Below are 23,328 nucleotides of genomic sequence, written 5' to 3' on the forward strand. Positions count from 1 at the left end.
ACATCTAGACGAAATGCTAAGCGTCCATTCTAAATAACTGCATGTGGGAAAATAATTTCAAGTTGAAGGATAATTACAGAAGAGACGTCCAAACCCCTCGAGCCGCCGCCGTCCGCGTAGCGTTGGAAACCCCTCGCTGTGGCCAGGAGGACCGCTGCTGGCTCCCGGCCGCCGCTTCCTGCCCCGGGGCGGCGCACCCTGACTCCGGGAAGGTGCCGCGCGGGGAAACGTGGCACCCTCTCCAGCCCGCGCCCGGGGCGCTGCCGCGCGGCGGCCAAGCGCTCGGAGCAGCCCGGCCGGAGAGGCTGCGCGGCGGTCGCGCACCGGCCGGCGGGGAGAACCGCCCGCAGCGCCGGCGCCCGCCCGGGGACGGGAAGTGGCGCCCGGCCCGCCCTCCGCAGCCCGCGGCCCCGCAGCCCCGCGCCGCCCCCTTTCTCTCGGCCTCTCCCTCGGCCTCCGCCACCCCGGCCGAATTCTTGCATAAATTATGCCAGGCGCGCCTGACGTCAGGTGGCGGCGCGCGGGCGCGGCGCTGAGGGAGCCGGCGGCGGGCGCGCGCGGCCCCGCGGCCTCGGGCGCGCGCGGCGTGCCGGGCGCGCGCAGGCGCTGGCGTGCTGGGGCCGCGGCGGCGGCGGCGGCGGCGGCGGCGGCAGCGGTGGCGGCGGCGGCGGCGGCGGCGGCGGCGGCGGCGCGGGGGTTGAGCCGTGGTAGTGCGGACGCGCTCGTGCTCGGGAACTATCGGATTAAACTTGAATCGAGTGAAATTACACAAAGGAGCGCCGCTGAAGAGGCGGCCCGGGGACCCGGAGACCCTGAAACTCGCCAGAGCCCCGTTCGCCCCTGGCCAACTCCGCGCCCGTGGATTAGCCCCCTGGCCGCGGCCGCCGAGCCAACTCCGGAGCCCGCTCTGCGTTTTGTTTTCCCCTCGGCACAGGGCAGCGGAGGAGCCCTACCGACCGACCCGGTGAGCGCGAGAGTTCGCCGGGCGCCTCCGGGAGGGGCGGCGGCGGCAGGAAATCGCTCCGGGCCGGGGCCGGGGCCGCGCGAGGAGTTGGGAGCGAGGAGTTGGGCGTGTGCGGGGCGAGGGGCGAGGGCGGGCGGGGGCCGGGGCCGGCGCTGGAGCGCAGCGCCGCCCGAGCCGTGTCGCCGGCGTCGCCGCCCGCGGGGCCCGAACCCGCGCCCCGAGCGCCGCCCGGCGCCCCAACTTTTGCCTGCGTCCGCGGGGCCGGCGGCGGCGGGGGCGCGCGGTCCGGCCGAGGGTCACTTCCTCGCATGTAAATGGCTTTTTGTTGTGCTGCCGGCGTGGGGGGGGGACGGGGGACAGGAGGGAGCGTGTCTGCGCGCGGGGGAGCGCGAGCGCGTTTCCTCCCGCCGGCGCCGAGCACGAGTTGCCGGCTCCATTCGAAAGAAAAAGGAAGGAGGAAAAGTTGGGCTCCAACTCAAGTGCGAGTGGGCGATGGGCGCGCGGGCGCGGGGCGGCTGAGCGGCGGCGGCGGCTCGGGGACGGCGGCGACCCCCGCCTCCCGCCCCCGCCCCCCGCTCCGGACCGACCACGCCGCGCTCGCCGCGAGCGGCGGCCGCACCGGCGCGAACAAAGTGCGTCCCTCCTGGCGCGGCGGCGCCGGCCCGCGCGGGGACGGCCACCGGGCGAGGTGGGTCGGCGGCGGGGAAAGTGCGCGGGGCGCCGCGTGGGGCGGGGGCGGCGCGAACACGCGGCGCTGGGGGCGTCGGGACCCCAGCCGGTGCCGGCCGCGGGTGCGGAGTTGCGAGCCCGGAGCTGGGGGCTCCCGGGGCTCCCCGGCGGCTCCCAAGTGCTCGAGGAGGAGAAGAAAGGGAGCGGGGCCGGAGCGAGCGCGGGGAGGCGCGGCGAGGAGGGGACCCCACCTTGCCGAGCTGGCCGGGCCGGCGGCGGCGACTGCATAATAGCGACTTTAACCCCCCTAGGGCAACTCGGCTTCCCCACCCCCCGACCCCGCCGGGGGTCAGCGCCGTGGGGGGGGGGGTTCACCAGGTGGCCCCCGCGGTGGCCCGGGTGCGCTCTGCCCCCGCAGAGATCCGCGGTTCGGAGCGTGAACGGCCGAGGTGGCTGGAGGCCAAGCGGTCAGCGGGGAGAGGAAGGAGGGCGGCGGGGGACGCGTTGTTTGTTTGGTTCGCACCGGGGACTGGGCTCACCGGGGGTGCAGGGGCGCGGGCACCCGGTGGGCTGCGGTGCAGGGCAGCCGCGTCCGCGCGAGCGCCGCTCGGGGGTGGGGGGGTGGGGTGGGGAGGGCGGCGGATCCCGGGAGGGGGGGGGGTGGGGGGGGGTCGGGAGGCTCCGGGGAAGGAGCCGCCGGCCCCGAGCAGCCATCATTACCGAGCCGCCTTTCTCCGGATGGCTCTGCCTCGAGGAGCCCCGCGCCGTGGGAGCGCACCCCAAACTCCCGGCCGGCCGCCCGCTTTGTGAGCGCCCCCGTAGAGCGGGCGGCGCGGGGAGTGCTCCTGCTATGGGTCGGACGGTTTTCCCGGAGGTCACTTTTAGAGACTGTTCACGCCTCGATTTTAAACTAGTTTTTTTTTCCCCCTCTTCTGAACAGACAATGGACAAAAGAAAAGTAGCAACCCACATGGAGAGTTTCCTTTTGAATTGCTAGAATTAGATACACTATCCAGCTCTCCACTCGCTAAGTATACTTTTTAGTTTCCCATTGTATATTATCTAGCAATCGATTTAAATAACTTATCTTGAAATCGGCCCATCCTCTGGGCCTGATTTCTGGGGTACGTTGAATATTTTAATTTATTTTTAAAGGATTTGTGTGAAGGCCCAGATTTTTATTTTCTAAAAATATTAATTTAAGCCGTCTTTGCAGTGGGCAACACCTTTCAAAGAGGTGGAGTGTGTTTCCCCCCAATTCTCTCCCAATAAGGAGAGGGGGGAGTTCTCACTATCCGTAATAATCAGATAGGAAAAAAAAATAGTTCTCTTTATTTCCTTACAGATGCATTCTAACGATGACAAACAAATCTTAGCGAGTACGACCTCAGCAGCATGGGAACCTGATTTATCCCAGTTATAATTCTATTTAGATTGTAGTAATGTGTGAGTACTAGGTAATTCTTATTTCAGAAATAACTTGAGCAGTGATTTTATGAAGTTGAATCCGTCTCCCAGCCCCCAGAGTACATCTGTCGCGGAGTGTTTTTGTCTTGCTGTTGCACAACAGAAGCCCTCCAGTCTTTACCCTAAAATGGCAGCTTTCATTTGACTGGGGCCCATTCATTGACAATGATAATAAAGAGGCTGAAAGCTAGATGCTTGGGGCACGGAGCAGTACTCGTTTTGCCTTTCTAGGTAATAATAAGTAGGAGACATTTTATGTCTTTCAGATTTGCTCATGAAAAGTTTATTTTCCCTGGAAAATCCGTACTGTAGAAAAAAGTTACAAAGTAAACAGAATTTGGAAATGGATAGGGACTTGGCGATAGATTTTAGGAACTAAATTTTCTTATTTTGCCAAATAGTGGGAATATGGCATTCTCCCATTTTTAGTGTCCTGACGAGGGAATAGTGGATTCTTGTGAGGCTTGTAACAGGTGAATTTCCTCATGGTGACACTTAAGAATTATTTCCCAGCACTATGTATTTTATCATTTATATTCTCTTGATATATTCTATTTTTTTTTCCTCCCTCTGTGCAAGCCAGTAAATTGAAGCCTGAGGAATTTTTTTTTTTTTCTGGGGTTTTCAAGATTGAAATGGATTTTTAGGTAAGAAAGGAATAATAGTATAGACTGGTATGTGAATTCCAGACTCTAGTTACGTTGGTTTAATCAACAGGAGTATTTCTAATTTAACTTAAAAAATGGCTTCTTTTTCTTGACATGGAAGTCCGGGTAGAGAAATGATACAGGTTGTGCACACATGATGGTGATGGTTTAAAAACTCAAACATTATTTTCCTCTTTTGAGGACAAAATAATGATGTCTTTTCCCCAAGTTTAAATATAGAAGTCAAGTTCAAAATAACACACCCAGTAACTTAGTTTTAGAATAGAACTTTTGTAGATTCACCTGTACTTGGTTTAGTTTTCAATCAGTTCAACTTACGGGACTATTTCCAAAACTTTTTTCATGAGAGTCTTTTATGGAGTTAAAACGAATAGCACAAGGGGTGCCTTTATGATAACGTATCAAAGAGATATTACAACTGTTTTTCTCGTACAAACACAGGCCATAATGTGATATTTATAGGAATAGTATGGTTTCTAAGCAGTGAGGTCAATTTGGCAAAAAGAGTACTTTCATCTATGAGAGAACACGGTCCGAGTGCTTCAGTGTAGGAGCTCTGTGTGACCCACGGAGTAATCTAAGTGCGAAGCGTAGAGTAGTCGTTTCAGACCTAGGCTTACAACATTTTCTTCCCTGTGCTGGAGAAAGTTTGCTTGCTATAAAGTCACCATCCGTTATTTACTGTTGATTCAGTGATCATTGGTAGACCTTTCAGAGTGTAAACACCACATGAGAGGCGATGCTTCCCCTCAGAGAGTTTCCCCTCCAGTAGGAGAGACTTCTTTAGGTAACCAAACACTCACGTTTAACTTTTAAGATTAACTTTGGAGGGAGCCATTATCTTTCATCATTTTATTGTCCATATTTGGCCTTTCGGATTTGATAGCAGATGCCGTGGCCATCTTATCTATAAATAAGGCATTGCAAGAATAAAAATGCTTAGTCAGGGCTGAGCAAAATGTGTGACTACCAACAATGGCCCTTAAAACTTCAGCTTTGTAACAAAGTGATTCCCTTTCAGTATTCAGCCGCTTTCTGGATGTAAACAAACAAGCACTTAAATAGATCTAGGTCACGGAAGCTCACCAAATTCACTAGAAAAAGACGGAGAAGGGACATTTGGGGTGATGTGGAGACGTGTCAGGAACACGTGGGCCCTGGGTGACTCTTCATTGTCTTGTCCATTCGTACGGACACGTTTGTGTATCTTTCTGAAGAGCTATGTTTCCATGTCACTAGCAGCTCAGAATTTAGTAGTACTGTGTATCTTATCAGTACTTCCTATAAAGCCATATAGCTTCATTAGTTTGGGAGATAAAATTTTCCTTTTGTTTTTCTAGAAACCTTCATCATTTTGTATTACTTCTAAAAGAAAACCTTTGGTACTCAAGGATGATGGATGATGTTGGAGTATAAAAGAAGTTGGGAGTAACGATCGCTTTGCTTAATTGTTCTATAAAAATATGAAGATGTGATGTTGTATTTCAGTTTGGGTATCATTCAGGTCGGGTTGCAGTTACGGCAGAATTCCATAGCTGATCACGGAGGTAGTTAGGAGCTGGGAAGGTAATTAAAAATGCTACTACTGCTCTTTAATATTTTACTTTCATCAATATATTAAAATTCTTAAATGAAACCACACCTGCGTGATAAAGATAACAAAGAGAAGTAGGAAAGCGTCATGATTTTGTCAAATAGAAATTCATCTTACAGTCCTTAGTGGAACTTCGGATATGTGGAGTGTGTGGACCTTGGAGAGCTGGTCCAGCTTTCTCATTTTACAGATTAAGAAACTGAAGCCCAGAGAGATTAATTAAATGAGCTGCATCTGGCTGGTCACCTACTTACTGCAGAGCCGTGTTGGTCATTGTCGTCTTCTTGGTGCCTAGCTTGGTGCTGGCATAGGGGAGGCACTGGGTTTGTCTTTGTTGGATGACTGAGCTGGCTCTGGAGGAGGCGCGCTCTCCCTCTTACGTTCTGAGCAAAAAGTACCTTTGGCTTAAGGATATAACGTAGGTCTTAAAGGCGTTCTTACGCCAATAATAATTTGTCTCTACCGTGTAGTAATTTGGAGGTTTTTTTGCTTTGGAAAACTATGACTATCCATGTAGAAAAATGCAGAGATAATTATTCCAAGATTTGATTACTGTTTTCATTTTAGAAGCTTGTGTTCATTCCCATAACTGGATTCCTGTACCTTTTAACTAACGTTAGGTGACTGCGAGGATGATTGTTTTCTCAGCAAAGCATTTCTAGAGGGTTCTGTTAAAAAAATAATGTGGACCAGGAATGCAGAAGCATAACCTGGCCGTAAAAGGCTGAGTGCTCCGTGGGCTTGTGTGCTTATGCCAGTGTGGAATCGGTGACACTTTCCTTGGTGGCCCTTTTAGCCACTGAGTGGCTGTAGTTTTCCCTGTTTGTCTGTTTTCTTGTTCATCAGTTCGAGTATTTCTTGGGTCCCTGCCACCTGCAAGGGGCTGTGCTGGGAATACAGTGCTGCCGGGAGAAGACATGGTGGACCCAGAGAAAACAGAACTAAAGCAGCTGCACTGTCCGAGGTGCTATGCAGTGGGTATCGGGAGGAATGAGAGGGACTCGGGGACTCATCTAGCTGTGTGGGGCGTCACTCCTTAGGAAGTGGCTTTAGCGCTGCCATCTGAATGATGGTAGAAGAGGGTGGCGTTCGCTAACCTAGACGCAGGTAGCGTGTTCGAGGTGCACAGAGAGCAGCTAGATGAGACTAGAGAGGCAGGCAGAGGCCAGCTTGGCTGGGGCTTAAAGGATATGGAATTTGGGATGAAAAAAAAAATTAAACAGCCACTGGTGAGTGTTAAGCAGTATTTAACGTGAGGAGACTCAGGTTTTGTGGAAGACTGAATTGGCGATGGGGCAGAGGAGGGAGAATAGGTTAGGGACAGCATCCAACCTGCTGACGTTATGGTCCATGTGATGGGGAGATAATAACGGTTTGGACAAATCGGTGGCCATGGGGATGGAGAAAAACGGACTGGTCTGAGAAACGCTTAGGATGTTCGATGAACAGGACTTGAGCATAGGTTGGCTCTTAGGGAGAAGGTGTCAGGGAATGTACGTTTCTAGCGTATACCCTGCTTGGCTAGCTGACTGGCTGGTGATGCTGTTTCCTGAGGCAGGGAGCACCTGCCGGGGACCAGACTTGAGGAGGGTGTTTATCAGTTCTGATAGCATATGACTGAGGTGGCAGATAGTGGACCGTGATGCCATTGCTGAGTCTTGCTTCCATTGCCGGTAGCATTCCAGAACTTTCCCAAAATAATCTGCCAGCTTTCTCAAAAGATGGTGTCTGGTGAGCCCATCAAGGAGTGCTGGTGAGGGTCAATGAACGGGGGGGGGGGGGGGGGGTGGGGTGGGCAGAAACCTTTGTTCTTTGCATTTTGTTATATGGCACTTGGTTCACTACTTGCCTAATACGTAGCACTTTGTGTGAATTTGCTTACCATAGACGGAGAATAGAATCCTATGGTAAGCAGGCTGTGCCACATCTTGTTCTTCCGCATCTCCGCATTGTGCCGGTGGATGTCTGTTGCTAGTCGTGTCCTGACACAAGGTCCTTGGGCGCTCAGCTGATAGCTGGTGGGTCCTCCCTGTGCTCAGGCGTATTTTAGGGGCCGGTCGCAGTCATACACGGGTGTGGTAGAAATGAATACAGTACTTAAATGATTGTGGACAAAACACCATCCGAGGTAGATTACTTACCTGGTTTTTAGTGGAGTATGTGTAAACTTTGATATGCAAATTATCTTAAAAGCCACTTTGTTTGATCATTATAAAAAGTGGATTGTACAGCATGGTTGGTAGCAAATGAGAGATGCTAACTGCTAAATCCAGAGAAGCTTCTGATGAGATAAACTATGACAATCCTGAACATTTATCTTGAAACAGCATTTTAGGGAAATGTTTGTGTTTTTGTATTTGTTGGTTTACGTAGGCGATGCTGTTACCCATGTATTTTTGTTAGAAATCAGACTTAAAGATATCTTTTCTGGGACGTGTTGCCTTTGGGGAGGGGTCTGTTTCAAAGGTACTTTCATTTACATTGCCCCTCGTAGGCTTTTCTGATGGCCACAGTGATGTGGTCATGTCTGCCAGAGTCCTTCCCGTCTCCTTCAGGGTAGGCAAGATTGTGTGGCTTTGCAGGCTAATTTAGGGACTTACATTGGTCATAGGGACATGCTTCATCTGAGAATTTTACCGCTAGCCGTTGTGAGCGATTATTTGGCAAAATGTAAAATTCAGGAGTAGGATGTTCCCATTTGGTGGAATAGTAGAGAAGCTTGGCGTGTTGACTCTACCTTCTGACGGACTGTGGTCACCTACTCTTTGACTTATAACACTGTTTCTTCAACTTGGTTGTTTTAAAATATATTTTCTTCTTTGGTCTCATCAACAGTGTATTCTTCTAGTTTAAGAAATCGTTGGCTTCGCAGACACTCAGTGGAAAGCTGCATGCTGGTTCCTGTGATGTGGGTGTTAGTGGAAGAAGAAAGAGGATGTTTATTTGCCCTCCCCTCTCCCAGCCCCACTCTGCAGCGGCCAATGAGATAGCAGATTTGACTTTTCCACCAAGTATCTCATGTATTGGGGGCAGGGGAGGGCAGGCAAAGAGCCACTGTCAGCACGGGGACATCGAGACCTGGATTGCCACATTGAGACTTTGTGTAGGGAAAGGCAGGGCATCAGACACCTGTGTTACTTTTGCTGCGTCGCGTACTCTCCCTGGTATCCTGGTATCCTTCACTTAAGAGATTTTTACCCAGTAGTTGCAGTAGGTATGATAAAGGGTACATGATACCTCAGCGATTCATTTTTTCCCCTAGTTCTGTGGCAAGTTGGGGGACTACTTCCATTGTTTTTTTAAGAGTCCGCTTTGTTCTCTTGATATTCTTCTGTAAGATACCCGTAACAGAATCCATTCTGTTGATGTTTAAAACAGAATTAGCAAATGTCTATAATTTTAACACATCTAAACACTATTATGTTTAATGTGATACTAAGGCAAATAGTGAGACGTCCCTTGTAGAATTATAAGCTTTAGTTTCCAGGGCAGTTCCTGCCTTTGCCCTAAGTGAATAATAAAATCGATTTGGGCCCAGGTTACCATCAAAAATATGCCTTGATTGGTGATGTATTTTAAAGTGTACAGGTCTAGAAATCACTTTATTTACGGATGGGACTAACATATTGAAACTGTTAGCCTACATCCTCAAGGTGAACTTTTTTTTGAAACCTCTCTATTGCAGTATTTTATATTCTTGTATACTTGACCTTGTTTGTGCTTGGGATTTTGCTTTGGCCAATTGCAGGTGTATTGATTTTGTCAGAACAATCATGCAGACTCATCTTGAGAAGTTATAAATCTTGATTAAATTAAAAAACTTTATTTTTTCTATTAGGCGTGTATTGGGGCAATCAGCCAAAGTGGTGTAGAAATCACGAAACAGCATTAAAAATACCAGTCATAGCATAACTACTAACCACCAGTTATTAATCGAGCATTTCCAATCAAGTAGGCATGATGCAGAGTGTTTTAATGGGTTGTTTCATTTGCCTATCAGAACCTAGGGAATGAGTAGAATTATTATCTCCATTTTGTGGATGTGGGGACCTGGGTTGAGAGGTAAATCGTCCGGGGCCTTACAACTCTAGCAAGTGATGGAGGAGGGATTTGAATCCAGATTGGCCAGTATCCAGAATCTGCATGTGTAGCCATCTTGCTCTGTTGTGTCCCCAACCAGCTCTGAGACCATCAGTTCTGTCTTTTTTAGGCAAACTACCAGCAGCGCCCTGTACTCCTATGTCCTACTCTATTGCTATAGCCAATCAGTCCAGGTTATTTCTGTCCTCGCTTCCTCTTTTTGTGCCTCCTGTATTTGTGGGGTCACATGTCTAATGACCAGGTCCCAAGCCTTTTGCTCTTTCTGCCCTTCCTCTCCCATGGAGGCGAGAGCAATTGTTTTTATGGATGTTTTTATTCTGTGCTGGCTGAGAACTTGAGTTCTGACATCAGATAGATCAAGGAGTGAATCATAAAAATGGAAATAATAAGACTACCAGCTCCAGGGTTATGGTGGAAGATTAAGTGAGATACTTTACCCAAAGCACTTGTTTTAGTATGTGGCATAGTATGTACTGAATAGTTTTTATTATTATTAGCTAACTCTTTATCATTGAGCTTATTAAACCATGTGTCTTGATTAAAAAATTTTTTTAATGTTTTATTTACTTTTAAGACACAGAGAGACAGAGCATGAGTGGGGATGGGGCAGAGGGAGAGGGGGACACAGAATCCGAAGCAGGCTCCAGGCTCTGAGCTGTCAGCACAGAGCCCCACATGGGGCTCGAGCTCACGAACTGTGAGATCATGACCTGAGCCGAAGTCGGACGCTCAACTGACTGAGCCAGGCACCCCTTGATTTTTTTTTTTTTATTTAAACAGCCCCCGGAACCCCAAATCATGACTAGAAAGGAATGAGTGGGCTGCATTAGCGACTGGCTGTGCCATTTTCACTTTTCCTCAGGAGGAGACATAAAATGATATGTGCCCTTCTCCTGGTGTATGACTAGATGTTAGTTAGCTAACTTCTTGTTGGTTACTCAGAGGCAGTTGAGATATTCCAGGTATAAAGATGACAAATTTGGGGGAGTAGCGCTTCCTCTCGAGCTATATATAAGATACCCACCAACGACCTGAATGGTGGCTGTCTTGCTAGCCAACCAGTCATTCCTTCTTTTCCCCAAACGTGCACTTCTCCGAAAATGCTGGATGGTGTTATCCTAGACAGGCAGTGGTGTGGGCATATTTGATCAGTTCCGGCACATTAGAACCTCACAGTTCAGACTGGAGAGCTATAGCGTGTTCTCGCAATCTGTAGCTTTTGGTCTTCAAGTTGCTGAACGTTGGATTCAGTCCTGTCCTCTCCAAACTATTTTTATTGCTTAAGGAAGACACGAGATGGGATCTGAAGTGGAAGTAGATTTGGGGCCAGGGTCTGGGGTGTGAGTAGCACCTGGAAAGTGAGAACGTTCCCTTACTCTGGGAGGGGAAGGCTCTGGGGTAGTTCCCTCCGAATCCCACCGCTGTTGAGACTGGCACGACAGTGCAAGAGATGGAGTGTAGACAGCTTTCGTTTCATTTTATTCCACTGTACTTTCACTCAAAAGCGACTTTAAGAGCAAAATAGAACGGTTGGGCAAAATGCAAACAGCTGATAAATATGGATACATGGGAGTTCCCTGTACTGTTCGTGCATCTTTACTGCCAGTTAAAGCAATTGTGTCAAAACCGAAAGTTTCTTAAATAACGGTGACTGACCCTAAGGGCTTGATCTCAGTAGCTAACACTTACGGAGCATGGACTTTTTGTGAGTTCCCATTTTGCTCAACTCCTTATTTACGTGAGCTGGTTTCCCTGAATCCTGGAGTAGGAGGAATCAAAATGCTGAGGTAGGAACAATAATTGCCATTTTATAGGCGAGGAAATGGAGTTTTAGAGATCGTTTAGTAAATTTGCCCCCAATCACAGCTAGACTTCAGACTCCAATCAGGGCAGGCTCATTTAATAGCCTGGCATTAACCTCTCTGCAAAAGTTGCTTTGGTCCCATCAAGATGATGTAGGCCTTAGAAGGGTAGGAAGAGCTTATCAAGATCTTACAGACCTGTATTTTGGAGGGTTGCCTCCTGGAGAGAAATTGAGAGGCAGAAAGGTGTCTATTAACGAATTATAGCTCTGAAGCTTCTTTTCCTCAGACGTTGTATCTTCTTAATTGCGAGTGGTTTCAACCTAAAAGATGCGTGCTCACTGTGAGACTTACTGGCGTTCCACTCCTGTGTTCCTTTGTCAGTCCAAGAAGAGCCGGCATCCGAGTGTTCAGTTTGCAACAGAATTGACTTCCTCAACGTCTCTTGCCAGCGCTTATCCAAGTTGTAATACATTTACCATCCTTTTCTCCTTACATAGGACTTGAGTTGCCCAGGAAAGAACCTGGGATGCTACTGAGGCTCCCAGTCACTTGTTCTTTGTAGGTATGTGAACTTGGGTGAATGTGCTTCCTCCTTGTGAAGTGTTTCTGCTAACACACGGGAGAGCATGCCGTCTTCGGCAGCCACACGTTGCATGGCTTAAATAGGTATAAAATTCAAACGTATAAATCAGTAGACTTGTATGTCATGGAGTGGATGTGTGTTCTTTTTCTACTAGGGCGGTAAAAAAATAAATAAAGTCCCAAATCCTAATACCGCTTTTCCCTGTAGAAACGTTCTATGGCGATGTTTCCAGATTTTCTTGATATTTATAGGGTACCCCCCACCCCCGCCCAAACCGTTGACTAGCTTGAATACAGTGAACTTCTAGTTAAAACTTAAGCTTTGCTCTTTTTGTGTGTGTGTGTGTGTGTGTGTGTGTGTGTGCAATTCAAGTTTTAATTTTTGTCTTGATTGTGTTAAGCTTCAGAGCTAGGTTTATCACTGGAATTAGCATTTTAAGTTTTCCATTTTCCCCTCTCATTAAAAAACAAAAATAAACATCTGGGCTGGTGTTTTCAGGAACTTTGTGGCTGGTATGGGCTGCTGAGAGTCATTCCCTTTGGCTGCTGGGGTCCGGCAGGATAAGGAAGGCGCTGTCTTCTGTGCTTTCAAATACATGTGAGAGAACACAGTACCGTAACGCAGTAGGGTCCTTTCCCCACACAGCTGAGCTCACCGGTGGTGACGCTGCTGTAACTGAGTTGCTGGCTGGCGAGCAGTGCCACTGTGCTGCAGCTGGAAAGTGTGTCGTAGCATCGTTTGACTGTCTCGGTGTGGTGAGCGAAAGGCAGTGAGCTGTCCAAGGAGCTGCCCGGAAACCCAGGCTTTTGCGAGCAGAATGGTTGATGTTGAGGAACGACTGTCATTCTCTGCCACTCAGGCTTTTTAGAACTTTGGGAAATGGCTCATATCATTGGTACTTTCCTTTATGGGTCACTGCCACAGTAATAATGACAATAATAATAATAATAATAATAATATAATAATAATAACATAATAATAATAGTAACAACAACATCTTCCTTTGGCAAAGCTGGAAAATGACTCTTTATTACCTTTACCTTCTCTAAAAATGGCTGCTTGGGCCAGCTTTTGGATCTAGTAAGAGATTTGACTTTTTCACCTACTAACACCAGGCTAGAGGTAAGGAAATGGGGCTTTTGATTCAAAGCACTACGGCATTAATACGTATCCCTGTGAAATTTACTTGTGTGTTTCTTACTCTTCCAGTATTCTACTTTGTAAAAGGAACCCCACCTTTCCCTTTTGTCATGTTTTGAGACAGTTGCATAGAAAATGCGCATCCATCATTTTGGGGGAAGAAAAGCAGCTTTTAAAGAATGTTTTTATCACCTCCTTTCCACCTTCTACCTCAACGGGATTCAGAAGGTTGCTTTGCAGAAATAATGCATCCATTGGTCTTTAAGAAGAGTGCAGTGGTGAGCTGGGCTGAGGTAGCTTTTTCATCCGTTGTTTCCAGGGGACCATAAACTGAGTCCATTTAGGTGATTTTCAGGATTTCATGTAGTTATTTTAAAAGTTGAGGTGATGGGGTACTTGGATGGCTCAGTTGGTTGAGCATCAACTCTTGATTTCTGCTCAGGTCATGACCCCAGTGTCGCGGGATCAAGCCCCATGTCTTAAGCTCAGTGCGGAGCCTGCTGAAGATTCTCTCTCTGTCCCTCTGCTCCTCTTCCCCGCTCACGCGTGCTCTCTCTCTCCCTAAAATAAAGAAAAGGGAACAAAAAGTTGACATAGAAAGATTAGAATAACTAACATTAAAATGGATATTTATCATTCTCATTCTTTAGAATTAACAGTCACCTGGAGCACTTGCTAAAAATGCAGATTCCTCTACTCCCACCCTCCTGAATTAAAATCTCTGTGGGCCATCCATCTAAAAGCTGACTAAATTTTTATCTAGGTGTTTCTCATGTGTTCTAAAAAGCCACACATTTGGGTAAATGTGTTAGTTACACGGTGGGCATACCCGGGAAATGTAAAATAGCTTAGGAGAAAGGAAGCCCGATACATATATTCTTGCAATATTTTTTTTCAATATCTCAAGTGATGTTATTCTCTCACATGCAAATGAGTCAGATGTAGCTGCGAGTTGGCAGACCAATTAATAGAAGGGGTGACGACGGACAAACAGGTTAAGAGTTTAAAAATCGATGGGGCGCCTGGGTGGCTCAGTCGGCTAAGCGTCTGACTTCGGCTCAGGCCATGATCTCACCGTCGGTGAGTTCGAGCCCCGCATCGGGCTCTGTGCTGACCGCTTGGAGCCTGGAGCCTGCTTCGGATTCCGTGTCTCCTTCTCTCTCTGCCCCTCCCCTGCTCTGTCTCTGTCTCAAAAATAAATAAACATTTAAAAAAAAAAATTAAAAAAGAGTTTAAAAATCGAGTCCACTTTAAAGGTGGTGCTAATAGGGATGGACCATAGCTTGTTTTGTATTTGTTACATTTTATTTTCCTTCCTGGCCCAGAATCATTAAAACCTTGGGGTCCGTGTGGTTCCAGTTTGTGTGGCGGATGGACGAAAAACGAACAGGTGAACGTGCAGCGGCCCTCTTCTGGGACAGCCCATTTCAAGCCCGTGTCGTCTCCAAGGGCCCGTAATAACTTTAAAACGGGAGTCATCTCAACACAGTAGTGTGGCGAGTGGGTCGGCTCCATCTTTGAAGACTGCCTGGCAGAATTGTCCATAAGAGACAGGATGCTCACGTGGGCGGGTGAAGGGGAGCATCCACACGGAGGCTCTTTCTCACCTCTCCTCCCTTCCTTTCTGCCTGAGCCCTCACTACCCACCCTGGCCTCTTAACGCTCGTCCCTCTGAACCTTGGCACGGGGGCACCGCTGGGTTCTGGACCTCGCCTCTGATGCCCTCACAGTTCCTCCTTCCTCTTCTTCCTACTCCCTGTGGACAACCTGCGCTCAGGGTCTTGATCTCGGCTTGATCTTGGGCCCACGTGTCAGCTCTTGCTTCCGTGTGATTAACTCCTAACTCTGTATTTTTGTTTCCAGCACCTCTCCCGTACTTCTATCCTTAATGTCCCCAACCTGTCTAAAACCCGTCTTCCTTCCTGCCAAAGCATAACAAAAGCCTGAAAGTCCAAACCGAGCTCTTTCTCTTGAATTTCGGCCTCACATCTCAAGCCTGCCCTGATGTCGTCAGTTCCTGGCTCCCCGGATCCTGGCCGCTGTTGGCCTGTTGCAGGCTCCTTCTCTTTGGAGGGTGCCCTCTCCTTGTGTCCTGGCATCCTCGCTCCTTCCACTACATTGCACTCTCCCTGACACCCACTTGGCTATTAGAACGCAGTCCCGGGCCTGCTGGGCCTTTGCCGTCATTGTTCCTTGCACCGGAGGAGAGCCGAGGAGTAACCAGTGTCTGGGGGACAGTCCCCCCCCCCCCCCGCCCCCCCGCCACTTCCTGCCCTTTTGCATCTTTCTTCCGTGCCTAGGCGGCTGCTGCCTGCCTCCTACCACCCTGACTGGGAGTTTAGGAGCCTGCTGTGGGGCGGGGCTGCCTGCAAAGCCCGGGCCCTGCTTCCACCTCTGTTCCTTGTGGGACGGCCAGAGAGGCCTCTGCACGAGCGTGATGTGGAGGCTCTGTCTTCGGCAGCGTGACGTTCTCCTGTGCCCGAGGCCTTGCTGGCCTTCTCAGTGACAGGCAGCACCCCCTGCTTGGCTGTCTCAAAGTTCGTTCAGAACGTGCATGGGGAAGGGGAGGCGAGAGGTATTTGGCCTCCTCAAACCCCATCGTCCGACGCACTTTCCCACGGTGGTGGTGTTTCCAGCAGGCCCTTGAGGTGCACCGCGGGTCCCTCCAGGGCTTTTGTCGGTTAGCACGGTGATGTCCGTGCTCTAACGTGGGGTTGGAGGGGAAGCTGTGACACTAGGGACTGAAAGGCTTTGGGGAGGGAATTCCTTGCTGAAATGGGTGTGACCTAAGTCACTGCCAGAGTGGGTGATGGTAGCCCGGGGAGGGGCCGTTTGGTGACACAGGAATCGGGGCGGACGCCTGACTCACAGGCTCACTGAAGTACATCAGGCTTTTAGGAATGGGGTTACACAAAACCAGGCCTATCCAAATCCGTGTTAGAGCACGCCTTTATGTAAAGGGGTGTAACCATGTCAATTCCAGGGAAGACTTGTTATTTTATTTTTAATCCCGAAAGGTTTTCCTTTTTTAATGTTTATTTTAGAGAGAGAGAGAGACGACAAAGGAGGGGCAGAGAGAGAGGGAGACAGAGGATCTGAAGCAGGCTCTGTACTGAGAGCAGTGAGCCTGATGCGGGGCTTGAACCTGCAGACTGTGAGGTCTTGATCTGAGCTGAAGTGCTCAGCTGACTGAGCCACCCAGGAGCCCCCTAGGAAGGACTTTAACGAATGCAAGGTCATGGCCGGTTAACGACAGAGAAAAATTCAATAATGTTTTCAGATTTCCATCTCTAAAGAGTAAATGGCAATTTCTCTGTGAGGTTTATATTAAGATCTTTTTAGTTTTTGGAAATCTGGGCATGCCTGGTGAAAGCTGTAATTTCATGAACTCCCTTCAAAGATAATAGAATCATGAGTATGCAGGTCTTTAGAATATTCCCGCTCACTTTTCGGTATGACTTTAATGTTTGTACATTAAACAGTTCTAACTGTGCTACGTTGTGTGAGAGATACTAACGTTGGTCTCCGTGGCTAGGAAGTGCAGGTCAACCCACATGTGACAGTGTGGAACAGGACAGCAAAGTGTGTAATTGAGTGCTAAAAAGGTGTGATACAGTCAGTGGAGTAGCGACCGACCGGGAGCAGCCAGTGCAGGGCTTGGTAACGGAGATCAGGAGACCTGCCTCGCACTGACCTTCGGGAGAGGGAAGTAGCTGAGAAGGAACGTGAACAAAATCATGGAGATACCGCCAGCCAGGGGTCCCGGCGGGAAACAGACGGCTGTCGCACGGTATCCTGCAGGGGCCGGCGCAGAGGATTTTGGTCCCCCGTGTCCTCCCCGGGAGAATAGGAGCTGGGGGAGAGGGATCAGCCACTGCCACACACCTGCCCCCTCCTCCTCTCAGCCCCTGGTCAGCTGAGCGTGGCCTGAGAGTGGCCGGCCGGCTCAGGGAGGGCGCGGTTGGCTGGGAAGAAAGGGCTAGACGAGGAGGGTGGGGGCTGTGGTGAACTTGGAAGTTCCGAGTGTCAGTTAGAGCCTGAGTTCCATCACGTGATGGAATGAAGTTGAAAGGTTAGTTTGGCAACATGTGACGGATTGCAGTTGAGGAGGGACTAGAGGCAAAGAGTCAGCGTGGTTGGAGTGGGCCAGCCAGCGTCGCCGGAACCCCGGCTGTGGGAGGTTGAAGAGGAGCGGTGGAGACTGAGGGCGTGGGGCGGGCCGGGTGGGGGCTGGCTGTGGAGCTGAGAAATTAGCTTTGATATTCTGAACTTGGACTAGATCCGGAAAGAGAAAAGATCTGAGGAGGGGAAGATGTGTGAGAAGACAAAATGGTCACATTAGAAAGGTTCCAGGGGCGCCTGGGTGGCTCGGTCGGTTGAGCATCCGACTTGGGCTCAGCTCATGATCTCACGGCTCTTGGGTGCGAGTCCCGCGTATGGCTCTGTGCTGACAGCTCAGAGCCTGGAGCTGCTTCAGGTTCTGTGTCTCTCTCTCTGCCCCTCCCCTGCTCACACTCTGTGTGTGTGTCTCTCTCTCTCAGAAATAAACAAACATTAAAACAAACATAAAATAAACATAATAATAAAATAAACATAAACATAAAATAAACCAAAAAAAAGTTTCCAAAGTCAAGCTACTTAAGGGATGAAGTTGTACAACTTGCAAGTCAAGAAATGGCACAATATTAAAGCAGCCGACTTCGGCTCAGCTCATGATCTCACGGTTCGTGAGTTCGAGCCCCGTGTCGGGCTCTGTGCTGACAGCTCGGAGCCTGGAGCCTGCTTCGGATTCTGTGTCTCCTGCTCTCTCTGCCCTTCTCCCGCTAACACTCTGTGTCTCTTTCTCTCAAAAATAAATAAATATTAAAACCAAAACCAAATTTTTAAAGTAAGCTTTATGCCCAGTGTGGGACTTGAACTCATGACCCGAAGATCAAGAGATCTACCAACTGAGCCAGCCAGGCACCCCTCAACTTTCTTTTAAATGTATGTGTTTCAGTTTAGGGAGAACAGTCTCATGTTTTATAACTCATCTACTTTGTGTACGTATGGATCTGTTAAAAAGACGCATCAGCATATTCTGTGAGAGAATACAGCAGAGAAACAGTCGCAGCCCAGTGGAAAAGCAGTAAAGGATATCAGTAGGTAATGCGTAGAAAGAAAATGCGACTGCCAATGGACATGTAAATTTGCAAATTGTGGAGTAATAAGAGAAATGCAAATTAAAATGAGGTACTTTTTCCTTCCTTGTCAAATTAGTAAAAAAAAAAAAATCATTCATTCATTCATTTCGAGTACAAGTTGGGGAAGAGCAGAGGGAGAGGGAGTGAGAATCTTAAGCAGGCTCCACATTCAGTGTGGAGCCTGACGCGGGGCTCGATCTCATGACCACGATGAGATCATGACCCGAGCAGAAATCAAGAGTTGGATGCTCAAGACTGAGCTACTCAGGCGCCCCTGAAATATGTTCTTGAGGCTGCCAGAATATTAGCGAAACTTGCATGCTCAGCGCTGGCTGAAATTCAATAAGCACAAACATTTTGGAATGGAACTGGGCATTGCATGTATCAAGGCCTTCATAAACGGCCCTTGAAGTTGTATCCGCTGCGTATCCTAAGGAAGAATCTGCAACCCAGTCAGCTGTTATGAGTAAGAAGGCACAGCATTTCTTTTCTCAGTGAAAAATTACAAACGGTCAAATTGTGTTATATTCATGTTAGCATATTATGCAAGCATTACAAATCATGTTTTTAAAAAATATAAAGCTTGTAAGAGTAGAGTCCAAAATAATGTTGACTGTGGTTCCAGTTGTATACAAATTAAATTATAAGCACAGGGTAAGATTGGAGAAAATACATCAATTTAAAAAATGATGGGGTGCCTGGGTGGCTCAGTCGGTTAAGCCGCCGACTTCGGCTCAGGTCACGATCTCGCGGTCCGTGGGTTCAAGCCCCACGTCGGGCTCTGTGCTGACAGCTCAGAGCCTGGAGCCTGTTTCAGATTCTGTGTCTCCCTCTCTCTGACCCTCCCCTGTTCATGCTCTCTCTCTGTCTCAAAAATAAATAAACGTTAAAAAAAAAAAAAAATGAGTGGCTTTAGGGATTGGCAGTTACACTTAGTTAAAAGCTCCAATTCCGTAGTTAAATAGATCTGGTTTGAATCTCTGTCCAACCACTTATTGGTGTGCAACTTTTGGACAAGCTACTTATTAGCTCTGTGACCATAAGCAAGTTTTCTTTTGACTTATCTAAGACTCAGTTTCTTGAGCTGTAACAAGGGGATGCTAATCGTACTTACCTCTTAGACTTATTTAGATTAACGTAACAGTGCATTTGCGTCTAGAATACTTCGCACAGTGCTCGTTGTGTTGTTAGCACTCAGTAAGTTATTTCTTACTTACTAAGTAACTGTTAGTAACTCACTTATTTGGATTGCAGGTGTTTTTTAATTCTTACATTTTTAAAATTTTGAACTGAAAGATTAAAAAAAAGATGTTTATTTTGAGAGAGTAGAGAGAGAGCATGTGCTAGAGCATGTGGGGGTAGAGGCAGAGAGAGAGGAGAGAGAATCCCAAGCAGTCCCCCCACCATCAGCGCAGAACCTGACACAGGGCTCGATCTTTTGGACCGTGAGATTGTGACCTGAGCTGAAAGCAAGAGTCTGACGCCTAACCAACTGACCTACCACGTGCCCCGAACTGAAAGATATTCTTACAATCAGGAAAAACCACCACCGAGAAACTATCTGGTACCTTATGTGGAAAGAAGGACTCTGAAAATTTTTCAGTGTTTTGTGGTATAGCCAGGGAAATTTTCTGGAAAAAAAAAATCACCTTTGCTAGTTATATTTTTGAAACAAATACTCCCAACTTTTCCCTCTCAGGGTTTTTCTGTTTTGTAGTTCACTTGGCAGTAATTGGCTTATTTTTTCTCTCCCAAAGAAATTTTGTTCTGCAGTAGGGTTGAATTTAAAGAACCCTCCCCCCCCCTCCTTTTTAAAGGTTTCTAAAGTCAAAGAAAACAAGAATCATCTTAAAAAAAAATTTGCAGAGATGAGATCTGAATTTGGTTAATATTAACTGCACATTTAGCACTCAAATTTCAGACATATTTAGTGCTAGCTTCTGTACGTCTCACCTAATTGTTTAAATATGTGAGCATGATTTTGATATTGGAAGGTGGAGGAGAAAGCCCTTGAGGTTTTCGAGCTTGAGTTAAAAGGCTTATTGTGTCTTGGAGCGAGTTGATGTAAGCTGGTAGGAAGACTTTAGCATCTGGAACTCTTTCACCTTGGAATTGTGTCTTTCTCCTAGAAGAAAACACATTTGGGCTACAGGCAGTCGAGAGAAACTTTCAGGCTATATTTTCTTCACAGGAGGGTAACAGCTTTGCACTTAGCATAAAATAGCTTCACAGCTTATGTCTCCTTGAAGTTACGTTACCCTGCCTTTATCTCCCGTATTCCTTATTATATCTTCTATGACAAACAGAGGACGATAAGAAAAGGAAGAACGTGGACAAGTAGTTAACATTGCCCCCTAAGTGAATTATGACTAATGAGCTGATGGTAATATAAAACTTGAAAACCATAGAGTCCAGAATATATGCAGTTATATTCTTTTATTGTCTTTCATCAGATCTGAGATGGTTGTAAGACCTACTTTTGATGTATTGAGACGTGAAAAAAAGTGTGTCTTAGAATGAATGAAATACAGTCCTGAGGAAGAAAAAAAATCAAATTTCCAGTTTGCAGGTACTTGTATTTTTTCCGTTTTGCTTACTGAATAAAAAGGAAAATCAACTGAATGCATCTGAGATCAGAACCTGAGCCTCTAATCTTTAGCAAAAAGATCTCACAGTTCTATGTCGCTTGAGTCGTGCCTGGTCCCACCTCTAACCTGCCTTGCTCTGTATGCTGTGAACAGCACATAGACTGCAGCGTAGATGGACTCATGAATCAGGTGTTTCAACATGACCCTGCTTGGCTGCTGGACCTAATGTAAGCAGACAGTGGGCAACTTTTTGTAGAGTTAATCTGCCAGACTGCTGTCAACACATTGGGTACCATAAAACAGTGTCACCGAGACTATTCCACAAGACTGATGCCAAACTCTATTAAAACTCACAGTAAAACAAGAAATGTACTGTTAACCACTAAAAGCCTGACCTGACAAACAATCAGGTATTTGAGTCTAGATTCTGAGCTTAGTACTAGGCTAGTGCCCACATTTTACATATGCAGAAGTAGTAAAATGAATGGTTCTTGTTTATAAGAATTTTGAAATCTAATTTCTTAGTGATAAAATGCAAGGAAGGGTTCCCCTCTCCCCCTTTAATGTTTTTGTGTCTAGGGTAATCGGAGAGGATTTTTCATCGGATAGTGTGAGGCTGCTATACGAAGAATTCAGATTAAGTAGACTTCTCCAAATCCAAATGTGTACCTATTCTGATGAAATCAGACCTACCTCCTCCACTAGCCAGAAGAAAGAAAAACTTTGGACAAAATGATAGCAATTTAATATTTTGTTTTATTTAAATGTGTATTCATTTTGAGATAGAGAGAGAGAGAGAGAGTGTGTGTGTGTGTGTGTGTGCGTGTTTGCAAGTGGGAGGCAGGGCAGAGAGAGAGAGGGAGAGAGAATCCCAAGCAGGCTCCACACTGTCAGCTCAGTGCAGAGCCCAGCGTGGGGCTCAATCCCATGAGCCACGAGATCATGACCTGAGCCCCAATCAAGAGTTGGACGCTCAGCCGACTGAGCCACCCGGGTGCCCTGAAATGTTAACAACTTAAAGACCAAACCTCACTGTACAGAGACATTGGAGCGGTAGCGTGGCGTAAAGGTTAAAGCTGACAGCTCTGGAATCAGACGACCTGGCTTTAAAACCCAGTTCCAACACTTAACTACCTTTTGGAACTTGAGCAAGTTAATTAGCCCGTGTGCTTCAGCTTCCTCACTTGTAAAATGGGGTTCATAGTAGTCCCTTCCTCCGTGCCTGGCACATACCAGTCAGTCATTCAAATGAGCAGTTACTAATATCGTTATGACTTGCTGTGCTTCTTTATCAAGAGAACGTGAAAGTGAAGGACGGAAAGATTGGCCGGCCCCGGTATCCACTTGCATGACTGAAGCTTTCAACTCAAGGTGGTAGATGATGCCACTCCTGGCCTCACAGCGCGCATTAACGCAAGTGGAGTGGAGAACAGTTAGTTATTAAAATCTTGAAAAGAAAAGGCCGAAAGTGTGACTGTGGCAATTACCTGTAGAATATTTTGCTAGTAATACCTCGGTCAGGGTTTTCTGGATTCTTCCCTGGGTCATGAGTAGTTTTAAAATTTTTTTAATGTTTGTTTTTGAGTGAGAGACAGAGTGCAAGCGGGGGAAGGGGCATAGAGAGGGAGACACAGAACCCGAGGCAGGTCCCAGGCTCTGAGCTGTCAGCACAGAGCCCGACGCGGCCCGTGAACCCATGAACCGTGAGATCGTGACCTGAGCCGAAGTCAGACGCTTAACCGGCAGAGCCACTCAGGTGCTCCAGGAGTGGTTTTCAGATGGCGTTGTGGATTTAGGTTGTAGCCACGGGTGGGAACTGTGTACAATGTGACAGGGGCTTCTCTGTTTTATCCTGTAGATTGCTGTATCTTAAGTGACATAATCAAGTATTCGAACGTCACCAAAAAATTATGTGACCATCGAGAGGGACCGAGATGATTCCAAAATTGTCAAATACTGGGGGTGCCTGGGTGGGTGGCTTAATTGGTTAAGCGTCCGACTCGTGGTTTCGGGTCAGGTCACGGTCTCACGGTCAGTCGTGGGATTGAGCTCCGCTCAGCGCAGAGCCTGCTTGGGATTCCCTCTCTTTCTCTCTGCCTTTCCCCTGCTCATGCTAACTCTCTCTGTCTCAAAATAAATAAACATTTAAAAAAATGCCAAACACTGGTATTTCAACTGCTGCTTCTGGTCATCTCAAGCAAGCCAGGGCTATGCGATGAGTTCTATTTGATTACATTTTCGTGATGAGTTCTCTTTCATTATGTTTTAATCTTTTTTTTTTTTTTTTTAAGCGTTAGTTAACCTGTTCTGCATAGCCAGCCCCGTGTTTCTTCCTCATTGCTGTGGAATGTGTCCCAACTCCTCGGTTTCCTTCCCAAGAGCCTTCTCTGCCAGCATGGGGAGGGCGTAGAAAACTAGAATAAGAAATAGGGCAGGACTTGAAGGAGCTTACAGTTGAATTAACTTTCATCAATTCAACCTCATGCTCCACCGACTTCCAGCATCAGCCGTCACATTCCACCCTCTCAGCTGCATCATGCATTAGGTCAAGTGGTTTTTTTCCCCC

The 23,328-nt window shown here is 47.7% G+C and overlaps 1 protein-coding gene across 4 annotated transcripts in view; it reads left to right on the plus strand.

Moving 5' to 3' along the window:
* The first annotated feature begins 632 nt into the window (after positions 1 to 632).
* CHD7 (chromodomain helicase DNA binding protein 7) overlaps positions 633 to 23,328 on the plus strand; it is a 192,530-nt gene continuing 169,834 nt past the window's right edge. For 3 of the 4 annotated variants that reach the window (XM_058699659.1, XM_058699662.1, XM_058699661.1), the window contains exon 1: positions 633 to 964. The gene's annotated coding sequence lies outside the window, so the exon portion shown is untranslated. Of the gene's footprint in view, positions 965 to 1,630; positions 1,653 to 23,328 lie in introns of those variants that run through there. The other variant, XM_058699660.1, reaches the window with a different exon arrangement.

This window comes from Neofelis nebulosa, chromosome 14 (genome assembly GCF_028018385.1).
Source record: "Neofelis nebulosa isolate mNeoNeb1 chromosome 14, mNeoNeb1.pri, whole genome shotgun sequence".
NCBI lineage: Eukaryota > Metazoa > Chordata > Mammalia > Carnivora > Felidae > Neofelis > Neofelis nebulosa.